This window comes from Myxine glutinosa, chromosome 8 (genome assembly GCF_964187855.1).
Source record: "Myxine glutinosa chromosome 8, kmMyxGlut1.1, whole genome shotgun sequence".
In the NCBI taxonomy this organism is placed as follows: Eukaryota; Metazoa; Chordata; class Myxini; order Myxiniformes; family Myxinidae; genus Myxine; species Myxine glutinosa.
In genome coordinates this window covers 9,139,931-9,151,414 of record NC_136268.1, presented here as the reverse complement: position 1 = coordinate 9,151,414, position 11,484 = coordinate 9,139,931, and the positions used below count along the sequence as shown (strand labels likewise).

The 11,484-nt window shown below is 51.3% G+C and overlaps 1 long non-coding RNA gene across 1 annotated transcript; it reads left to right on the top strand.

Moving 5' to 3' along the window:
* Positions 1 to 779: 779 nt before the first annotated feature.
* Positions 780 to 6,322, top strand: LOC144893135 (uncharacterized). The gene is made up of 3 exons (XR_013624202.1): positions 780 to 879; positions 1,181 to 1,202; positions 6,200 to 6,322. It is a non-coding gene; the product is annotated as an uncharacterized LOC144893135 (long non-coding RNA).
* Positions 6,323 to 11,484: the final 5,162 nt, after the last annotated feature.

The following is an 11,484-nucleotide window of genomic DNA, read 5'->3' as shown; positions in this document are numbered from 1 at the left end:
ATCCAATGAAAGTATCAAATTAGTGCTATGGGGAATGGTAAGACACGAATCAAAGGTTTTGAATTGCAAAATACTGTCTTTATATTCGCGATAAGTTGCATAATCAAATACATGTTATCATTTTGTACAGGCAGTTAATAACATCAAAATGTGTCACAATAATTCATATCACCAAACATACACAGGCAGTCAGCAAAATCATATATACACATGCAGTCAGTATAACTTCACATCTACACAGGCAGTCAATGGCATCAAACATACACGATTACAGAATATGCCATTTAGAGTTCGTCATCACCGTCCTGTGTGTCGTATCCGACAATATAGTCCGCATCGTTTTCACAGTCCGTTCCACACAAGCAAAGGTCGGTCAAATTGATTGTCAAATCGAATTGGTCGAATGGTCGATCGAATCGAATTCGATGAATCGAATCGAATCGAATTGGTCGAATGGTTGATCGAAGCGATTGGTCGAATGGTCGAATTGGTCGAATGGAATTGGTCGATTGGTCGAATTGGTCGAATCGAATTGTTCGGAATTGGCAAATGTAAACATTGATTTTCAGATTTTCCATGTAATAACGTTTCCAAAAATGTATAGGTTTGCTAATCTACCACGATTTTGAACGAAAAAACATGGTGAACCTGACTATAATGGATTGAAGGAAATTGCATATGAAGTATGTATATGGAGATTACCTGAACGTCACGTTTTTATTGATATCTGCTTGTGCACCTATCCAGCTAAGAGAAGTACCTTTCCCGTGGTCGGCACCACCCTCGGCCTTCTCCTCACCCTGTCCATACTTGCGTCCACCTTCATCCTCGTCTTCCAGCACCTTCGGAAAAGGGAGAGGCAGAAAGGCCGGAAGACGGGTGAGGCTTGGAAAGTGTGGGATCATCCAGGCACCATTCACATAACAAACTGTAGACGAAAACTCACTGTTCGTCGATTTAGAAAGATACAAGATACATCTGCAGTTAACTCTGAACGCTAGACTTGATTTTGAAGTTTATTGTTTGGGAGTGACAAGTGTCATCGGTGTGTGAAAGTGAGCATTGAGACTGAGTCTAGGCCTGTAGCTTGAATCAGGCCAGGAACGCAAACTGCAGCTGCGTTTGAAACTGGTTCCAAAGTTATTTTTGGGCCTAAAGCAATTTCTTTGTTTGTTTGCAGGTTCTGCTGAAGAAACTGAAAGGTACATAGACACCGATGAATAATGAAGAGAGCACAGACAATTTGTACAATTTTATGGGGTTGTTTTGATCAAGTTTACAATTCCTGATATTAAAGCGCGGCGTTACGCGCGCTGCTTGTGAGCAAGGAGGAAGCGGACAAGCGGTAACATATAAACGTCTTTATTGTAAGACTACACTGTAACACTGCACTCCTCCGGGCTGGTCGCCCGGTGTATATCATGAGGCCACGCCTACCCCTCGGGCGTGGCCACCGCCCACTTGGTGCGTGGAATGATGTCACCACGCCAGTGGGCTTTTGTGTCCGCCACACGCGCCCCCCCAGAATTCCCGCGCACCTGGAGGGCCAGTTTGTGGGGCAGTCGAATGACCCGGCCGAAGCGCCCCCTGGCGATCGGCGGTGTCCGGGGTGCAGGGATACCATGTGGGATGCCCCTGGCTGCCCCTGGGATGGGTGCAGGACCGGGTGGCGACGTGGCGGCGGGGCTGGGCGGTGCCGGGGGTCTGCCCGCAGGAGGGCGGCCCCGACGTGGGGGTCGGGCCACTGGCGGTGGATGGTCCACATCGAGGTGGGCCGGCTTGAGGCGGTCTACCGAAACGCGGTCAGGAGTACCGCCGATGTCCAGGGTGAAGTGCTTCGCCCCGGTCTCCAGCACGCGGAAAGGCCCGTCGTACGGGGGCCGCAGTGGTGTCCGATGGGCATCGTGGCGGACGAAGACGTACTCCGCCGTGCGAAGCTCCGGGGCGACGTGCGTCGGTGGGTGCCCGTGGCATGCCGTTGGCACCGGGGCGAACCTCTGGGCGGTCTCTTGCAGAGCGGAGCGCTGCTGTGCCGCGGACCATGGTGCCGTGGAGTCGGGGAGGAACTCGCCCGGCACCCGCAGCGGTTGCCCGAAGACCAACTCCGCCGCGGATGCGCGCAGGTCCTCCTTGGGCGCCGTCCGGAGGCCCAGCAGGACCCAGGGGAGCCTGTCGACCCAGCCGCCGTCGCGGAGGGTGGCCCGGAGCGCGGCCTTCAATGAGCGGTGAAATCGCTCACACAGGCCGTTAGCCTGGGGGTGGTAGGCCGTGGTTCGGTGCAGCCGGACCCCGAGCCCCTGCGCAACCGCCCCCCAGAGCTCCGAGGTGAACTGGGGGCCGCGGTCGGATGAGATGTCTGAGGGGGCGCCGAACCGGGCGACCCAGGTGGCGATGAAAGCCTGCGCGACATCGGCCGCCGTTGTCGACACCAAGGGCACGGCCTCCGGCCACCGGGTGGTGCGGTCCACCATGGTGAGGACGTGGGTGAAACCCCGCGAGGGGGGCAGAGGTCCCACCAGGTCCACGTGGACGTGGTCAAACCGGCGTTCCGGCACCGTGAAAGGGGCCAACGGGGCCTGGGTGTGCCGGTGCACCTTGGCGCGCTGGCACGCGAGGCATGTCCTGGCCCAGCCGCGGACGGCCTTCCGGAGGCCATGCCAGACGAACTTGTCGGCGATCAGCCTTTGGGAGGCCCTCGCGCCCGGGTGGGACAGGCCGTGGATGGCGTCAAACACCTGGCGCTGCCAGCCCGCGGGCACAATGGGGCGAGGACGCCCGAGGGAGACGTCGCACAAGAGGGCCGCACCCGCGCCGTCGAACGGCACCTCGGTGACGCGGAGGCCCGTGACGGCGGTCCGCAAGGCCTGGACGTCGGGGTCAGCGGCCTGGTCCGCTGCCATCCGGGCATAGTCGATGCCGAGGTGGACTGCGTGGGCGACGGCCCGGGAAAGGCAATCCGCAACCGGGTTGTCCTTCCCCGCGACGTGCTGGATGTCCGTCGTGTACTCGGACACGGCCGAGAGGTGACGCTGCTGCCGGGCCGACCACGGCTCGGTGACCTTGCCCATCGCGAAGATCAGCGGCTTGTGGTCGACGAAGGCAGTGAACGCCCGGCCCTCGAGCAGATGGCGGAAGTGCCTGACCGCCAAGTGAAGTCCGAGCAACTCGCGGTCGAAGGTACTGTAACGGCGTTCGGGCGGGCGAAGCTGCCGGCTAAAGAACGCCAGCGGTTGCCAAGCTCCACGCACCCATTGCTCGTGCACCGCGCCCACCGCGTAGTCCGAGGCATCGGTGGTGAGGGCGATCGGTGCATCGGGCGCCGGGTGCGCGAGCATGGTGGCGTTAGCCAAGGCGAGCTTCGCGCCCGTGAACGCCGTGTCCATCTGCTCGGTCCAGGTAACGTCGCCTTTGCCCGGCTTACCTCGGAGAGCTTCGTGCAGGGGGCGCAGGAGCTGGGCGATACGGGGCAGGAACCGATGGTAAAAGTTCACCATGCCCAGGAACTCCTGCAGCCCTCTGATCGTGCGGGGGCGCGGAAACCCCTTCACCGCCTCCACCTTGGCCGGCAGGGGGACGGCTCCGTGCCTGGTGACACGGTGCCCCAGAAAATCGATTGTGGCGGCGCCGAACCGGCACTTTGCGGGGTTCACAATCAGGCCATGCTGGCCCAGGCGTTCGAAGAGCGTGCGGAGGTGGCGTAGGTGCTCTTCGCGGGACGCGCTGGCGACGAGGATATCGTCCAGGTAGACGTAGACAAAATCCAAGTCGCGCAGGACGCTGTCCATCAGTCGCTGGAACGCCTGAGCCGCATTCTTCAGACCGAAGGGCATGCGCAGGAACTCGAAGAGTCCGAATGGCGTGATGACCGCCGTCTTCGGGACGTCCTCCGGCCTGACGGGGACCTGATGGTAGCCGCGTATGAGGTCCACCTTCGAGAAGAAGGACCTGCCCGCCAAACGGGCGGAAAAGTCCTGAATGTGGGGGACGGGGTAGCGGTCGGGAGTCGTGGCGTCATTGAGATGGCGATAGTCCCCGCACGGTCGCCATCCCCCGCCGGGCTTCGGCACGATGTGCAGCGGCGACGCCCAAGCGCTCTCTGAGCGCCGGACGATGCCGAGTCGCTCCAGGGTAGCGAACTCCGCTTTTGCCACCGCCAGCTTCGTCGGCTCGAGGCGGCGTGCCCGGGCGTAGACCGGTGGCCCGACGGTGGGGATGTGATGGGCCACCCCGTGCTTGACGGCCCCCGCCGAGAAGGTGGGCCGCGTGAGGGCCGGGAAGCCGGCGAGGAGGCGGGTGAATGCGTCCGCTGCCGGAAGCGTAAAGACCAACGTGGCCGGAACCGAATCGTTCGGCAAGCCGCTTGGCAAGCCGCTCGTTGAGCTGGGCAACGCACATGCGAGCGAGCTGAACGTCTCGGCCTGGACAAGCCGTCTGCGCTTGACGTCGACCAGGAGCCCATTAGCGCACAGGAAGTCCGCGCCAAGCAGTGCCATGGGCACGTCGGCGGTGACGAACGTCCATCGGAAAACCTGCCCTCCAAACCGCAGAGAGAGGCAGCGTTTTCCGTACGTACGGATGGGCGTCCCGTTCGCGGCAAGCAGCGCGGGGCCCCCACCCGCGGCGTGCTTGTCTGACGTGCCGGCGGGAATGACACTCACCTGTGCTCCCGTGTCGCACAGGTAACGGCGCCCGGAGAAGGTGTCCGTTATGAACAGCAGGCTGCTCGAACGGCCGGCGCTCATCGCCACAATTGAGCGCCGGCCCGGGCGTTTCCCGACCCGTTGAAGGAGCACGGCGGATGACACCGCCGAGCTTCGTGGCCGAACTTGGCGTGGAACCAGCACCAGGTGGTGGAGCTGGAGGAGCGCGGCTGGCTCCGCCAGGCCGGTGGAGTCGACGGGTTTCCCCGCGGTGGCGGTTTTCGCCGCGGCGGTGGGCGGGGCGTGGCGGCGTTCACGAGGTGCGTATCAGCATGCTGCTGAACCACAGCGTGCTGTAGAAGATGATGCTGTGGAACATCAGCGTGCTGTAGAAGATGATGCTGTGGAACATCAGCGTGCTGTAGAAGATGATGCTGTGGAACATCAGCGTCGAAGGCCGTGACGGCCACGCCAACGCTCGCCCGCGTGTCCGAAGTGGCGAAGTACTTGTCCGCCTCGGCCGCCAATGCTCGGGGTTCCGTTAGCCCGGTCCCGGCCAACGCGAGGCGAACCTGCGCTGGAAGTTGGCGACGGAAAAGCGCCCGGAATAGCGAACCGGGGGCTTCGTCGCCCAACAGTGACAGCATATGGTCCATTCGGACCAACGGGCGCGTCTCACCGAGCTCGGGGAGATCCAGGAGGCGATCGGCCCGTGCGTCGTCCGTGAGGCCGAACGTGGCTAGGAGTAGCCGCTTGAGTGCCTCGTACTTGTGGCCGTCCGGTGGGTGGCGAAGGACGGACACAACTCGAGCGGCCGTGCCGGGCCCGAGGGAGGCGACGACATGGCAGTAGCGCAGGTCGTCGTTGGTGAGGCGCCGAAGCTGAAATTGGGCTTCGGCTTGAACGAACCAGACTTCGGCCTGGGCCTCCCAAAATTCGGGAAGTTTAATCGCCATTGCCTTGTCGTTGTGTTCGGAAGGATCGCTACGGCAGATCCAACGTCGAGGGTCACCAGTAAAGCGCGGCGTTACGCGCGCTGCTTGTGAGCAAGGAGGAAGCGGACAAGCGGTAACATATAAACGTCTTTATTGTAAGACTACACTGTAACACTCAACTCCTCCGGGCTGGTCGCCCGGTGTATATCATGAGGCCACGCCTACCCCTCGGGCGTGGCCACCGCCCACTTGGTGCGTGGAATGATGTCACCACGCCAGTGGGCTTTTGTGTCCGCCACAATATAGCGGTTTGGTGCTGGTGCCATTGGGTGCTATGATTGGTTGGAGATGCTTTATCTTGAGACTCCATGGCCTTTTGTTTGCTGGTCTTCTTTAACCTTCCATTGACACAAAACGTATTGAAGTTCAAAGGTGAATTTGGGTATACCTGCACCGTGCACCCCCACTGGGTGTCAGAAGTTACCAATGTCATTCCTTGATTAGTTACGTTGGGGGGTTGGGGGGCGATTTTGTAACTAAAGTTGATGTGGATGACGGCTGAGTATTAATATCCACAATGTTTATGACCACGCCATATTAAATTTCCATGTGGATATTTTTCAGTGAGCTGGCGAGCAGAGCTCCGGGACCTGCAGACTCCGCTACGAGCAGTTATCGAGCCAGAGATCCCAAACCAGGCAGCGATTTCGAGAGTGAGACTCAAAGGAAGAGCGACTCAGAGGAGGCTGCTGATGTTGAGACTGATTGGAGGATGGAATCAGTGGCTGAGAGAGGTGATTTAGCAGTGACTGAGGTTGAAGTCATCGCTGAAGTCCACTTGTCTCGGCCTCTGGAGGAAGCTGGAAGAGAAACATCAGAGAGACCAGCAGCCCTTTAGATTGTTTTCAGATAAACTCCAATCATATAATTATGTGCTCTTGTGAATTTACAAATGCTGTTCAAAACTTTCACAAAACAAGATGATAAATGATTCCTTCCTGATAAATAAAGTTCATTGGTGTTGGTTGTGGAATCCATTGCAAATAATTGTAACAATTAAGAAAGGTCTTTAGCAGCCATAGATATACATGCTTTATGTCTGTCTTCTCTGTCAAACACCCAACATGTCTGTCTTCTCTGTAAAACACGCTTTATGTCTGTCTTCTCTGTCAAACACCCAACATGTCTGTCTTCTCTGTAAAACACGCTTTATGTCTCTCTTCTCTGTAAAACACGCTTTATGTCTCTCTTCTCTGTAAAACACGCTTTATGTCTGTCTTCTCTGTCAAACACCCAACATGTCTGTCTTCTCTGTAAAACACGCTTTATGTCTCTCTTCTCTGTAAAACACGCTTTATGTCTGTTTTCTCTGTAAAAGACGCTTCATGTCTCTCTGCTCTGTAAAACACGCTTCATGTCTGTCTTCTCTGTAAAACACCCAACATGTCTGTCTTCTCTGTAAAACACGCTTTATGTCTCTCTTCTCTGTAAAACACGCTTTATGTCTCTCTTCTCTGTAAAACACGCTTTATGTCTCTCTTCTCTGTAAAACACGCTTTATGTCTGTCTTCTCTGTAAAACACGCTTCATGTCTCTCTTCTCTGTAAAACACCCAACATGTCTGTCTTCTCTGTAAAACACGCTTTATGTCTCTCTTCTCTGTAAAACACGCTTTATGTCTGTCTTCTCTGTAAAACACGCTTCATGTCTGTCTTCTCTGTAAAACACCCAACATGTCTGTCTTCTCTGTAAAACACGCTTTATGTCTGTCTTCTCTGTAAAACACGCTTTATGTCTCTCTTCTCTGTAAAACATGCTTTATGTCTGTCTTCTCTGTCAAACACCCAACATGTCTGTCTTCTCTGTAAAACACGCTTTATGTCTGTCTTCTCTGTCAAACACCCAACATGTCTGTCTTCTCTGTAAAACACGCTTTATGTCTCTCTTCTCTGTAAAACACGCTTTATGTCTCTCTTCTCTGTAAAACACGCTTTATGTCTCTCTTCTCTGTAAAACACGCTTTATGTCTGTCTTCTCTGTAAAACACGCTTCATGTCTCTCTTCTCTGTAAAACACGCTTTATGTCTCTCTTCTCTGTAAAACACGCTTTATGTCTCTCTTCTCTGTAAAACACGCTTTATGTCTGTCTTCTCTGTAAAACACGCTTTATGTCTCTCTTCTCTGTAAAACACGCTTTATGTCTCTCTTCTCTGTAAAACACGCTTTATGTCTGTCTTCTCTGTAAAACACGCTTCATGTCTCTCTTCTCTGTAAAACACGCTTTATGTCTGTCTTCTCTGTAAAACACGCTTCATGTCTCTCTTCTCTGTAAAACACCCAACATGTCTGTCTTCTCTGTAAAACACGCTTTATGTCTGTCTTCTCTGTAAAACACGCTTTATGTCTCTCTTCTCTGTAAAACACGCTTTATGTCTGTCTTCTCTGTAAAACACGCTTCATGTCTGTCTTCTCTGTAAAACACCCAACATGTCTGTCTTCTCTGTAAAACACGCTTTATGTCTGTCTTCTCTGTAAAACACGCTTTATGTCTCTCTTCTCTGTAAAACATGCTTTATGTCTGTCTTCTCTGTCAAACACCCAACATGTCTGTCTTCTCTGTAAAACACGCTTTATGTCTGTCTTCTCTGTCAAACACCCAACATGTCTGTCTTCTCTGTAAAACACGCTTTATGTCTCTCTTCTCTGTAAAACACGCTTTATGTCTCTCTTCTCTGTAAAACACGCTTTATGTCTCTCTTCTCTGTAAAACACGCTTTATGTCTGTCTTCTCTGTAAAACACGCTTCATGTCTCTCTTCTCTGTAAAACACGCTTTATGTCTCTCTTCTCTGTAAAACACGCTTTATGTCTCTCTTCTCTGTAAAACACGCTTTATGTCTCTCTTCTCTGTAAAACACGCTTCATGTCTCTCTTCTCTGTAAAACACGCTTTATGTCTCTCTTCTCTGTAAAACACGCTTCATGTCTCTCTTCTCTGTAAAACACGCTTTATGTCTCTCTTCTCTGTAAAACACGCTTCATGTCTCTCTTCTCTGTAAAACACGCTTTATGTCTCTCTTCTCTGTAAAACACGCTTTATGTCTGTCTTCTCTGTAAAACACGCTTTATGTCTCTCTTCTCTGTAAAACACGCTTTATGTCTGTCTTCTCTGTAAAACACGCTTCATGTCTCTCTTCTCTGTAAAACACGCTTCATGTCTGTCTTCTCTGTCAAACACCCAACATGTCTGTCTTCTCTGTAAAACACGCTTTATGTCTGTCTTCTCTGTAAAACACGCTTCATGTCTCTCTTCTCTGTAAAACACCCAACATGTCTGTCTTCTCTGTAAAACACGCTTTATGTCTCTCTTCTGTGTCCAACACGCTTGATGTCTCTCTTCTGTGTCCAACACGCTTTATGTCTCTCTTCTCTGTGGTTTAGTTAGCAGTAGGGATTTTGTGCAATGTGTCATGAAATAATCTACTTCGTATCGCTACTTTGCGAATGATCAGCACTTTTTATAAAACATCTCACCGCAATGTAGACACTTTGGCCAAACAATCATTCGTCTCGTTGTATTTTCTGCAGTATTAATTTGAATATATTGTTACTTGCCAAAGTCGAAGATTTTCAAGTATATTGGTCGGTTGCGTTTGTGGTCGTCTGGCTGTCTCTCTTTGTCTGTTTGTTTGTCTGTCACCGGCCTATAGGTCGCAATTCTAAACCGATCGTCACGAAACTTCACCAAGTTGTATAGGTCGTCCCAATTGAGAAGCCTTTTGTTTTTGGGGTCAAAAGGTCAACATAAACCAAAGGTCACCAACTTTGCCAAATTTCTAAAATCCTCAATTTTCATCCGACTGACTTGAAATTTGAAAAGGACTTGCATATCTGGTCACTGAAGTGAACACCCAGTATATTTTAGGTCAACATTGGCTAAAAGGTCAACATAGGCCATATTTCTAAAATCCTTAATTTTCATCGAATTGACTTGAAAATTAAACAGCATTTGCACATTGAGTCACTAAATAGGGAAACAAACTATTTTTGAGGTCAAAAGGTCAAAGGTCAACTCAAGGTCAACCTTCCAAAATCATCATTTTTCATCTGAAAAATCGGCACTTTTCTTCCTATTGACCCGAGCTTTGATCAAGATTGTCAATTATAATCTTGATGAAATGGACAATTTGCTGTATCAATGGAATTTTTTTTCTTGCGGGTGGGGGTGGACTTTGCAAGTATCGTGCTCCACATGACGTCTTCTTGTTTTATTTATTGTAAAATCTAACATTGTACATGTGCTATGGTTTGGAATCCCCCGTACAAACAACCAGCAATGCCGTTGGTATGAGATGCTGAGATCTACCTTGTCTTACGGTCCATTGCAGATGTACTTCACCTGTTGAGTCACAAGTACCTCGATTCTGCAAAGTAGTACGTAAACTTGTTGACGAAACGGGGGAAAAGATGTACAAAATATTTTAAGGTCAGAAGGCTCCGGCTTGTTTTTTCGTGGTGTATGTAGAGCCTTGTGGCTCTGAAGACGCCATTACAATTCAAATTAGAGAGTTCATGGAGCACCTTACCCCACGTAATCTGGAGAAAAAGGGCATAGGACGAGTTTAACGTCTTGCTTTGCATCTTCCTAAAGCACGATCTCCGCTCGTTATGTTGGTGAACTTTTCGTAACGGGCCATGACGGACACCACACAATGCTATGTGCCGCCATATTTGTCAGAATGCAGAATCTCAAACAGTTATTTTGCCCTCAGGGCATGAGATGGCATGAATGCTGATTCTCAGTTTTTCTCATAGTTACTCTGCCCTCAGGGCACGAATCTTTTTCCAAATAGTGCTAAACAGATTTTTGAAAGTGGCAAAAGGCGATTTGTGTTCGAGTTTCCAAGTATATAATTAAATTTGAAATCAAATAAAAATTTTAAAAGTTGTAAAAAAAATAGAGTTTACTGCCGTTGGTAGTACAGGAATTTTGTATTTAAGACCTCACACTAATTGCAACAAAAACTCGCTCACTTGTTTTGTGTCCCTGAATATATCCTCTTTGACCCCAAAAAAGTCTTAAGAGATCCTCTGGGGGGAAGTTCTCAAATCGGCAAAATCCAATATGGCCGCTATCCGTCTTGGTGACAATTGTTATTTTAAAAAAGCAAAACAATCATGAGTAATACCACTTTTTATGGGTTTTTGGGGTCGAGGAATCAAATTCTGATCTTATTTTGGTGATATAAGGTCACAGAAACTCTACGAGGTCACCATCAAGGTCATTTTGGGACAACAAGATAAGAATAATGCATAATGCATCTATGTGGTTTTTTTTTTTTTTGCAGTGGGGAATCTGCTTCTGATCTTATTTTGATGATTAGAGGTCATGCTCATGCTCATGCTCATGCTCACTCTGGCTTCAGTACACAGACATGCTAGACATCCTACGTAAATACATCACTGCGGAGCGTACTGGAAACTGGGAATTACATCTGCAGGCCATCCAAGACATGCTGCCTTATCTCGGGTCACAATCTGTATACCAAATCAGCCAGGTTGTATCTGCAGCAGATGTCCGACCTCAAGGCTCAACACCCTGATGTCCAGCAACGTTTTGAAGAGGGGTTCCACATGATTCGACGAAGCGATCGCCTGTGGGCAGGTCTTACTTCCGACCTGATCATTGAGCAGGTCTTGATGAGAAGTCTGAAGACCAGCGGAGGGCTCACACGCGGTCGAGGAATGACGGAGCAACAACGCCTGCTGTGGCTGCTTTCGATGCCTGCCTGTGCAGAGGTAAACCAGGCAATGCAGGAGCTCACAGGGGTGAACTACAACACCGGCGAACAAAACAGGACATGACCACGGCAAGACAAGCCCGTGACTGGAAGGACACTCTGGCAGTTCT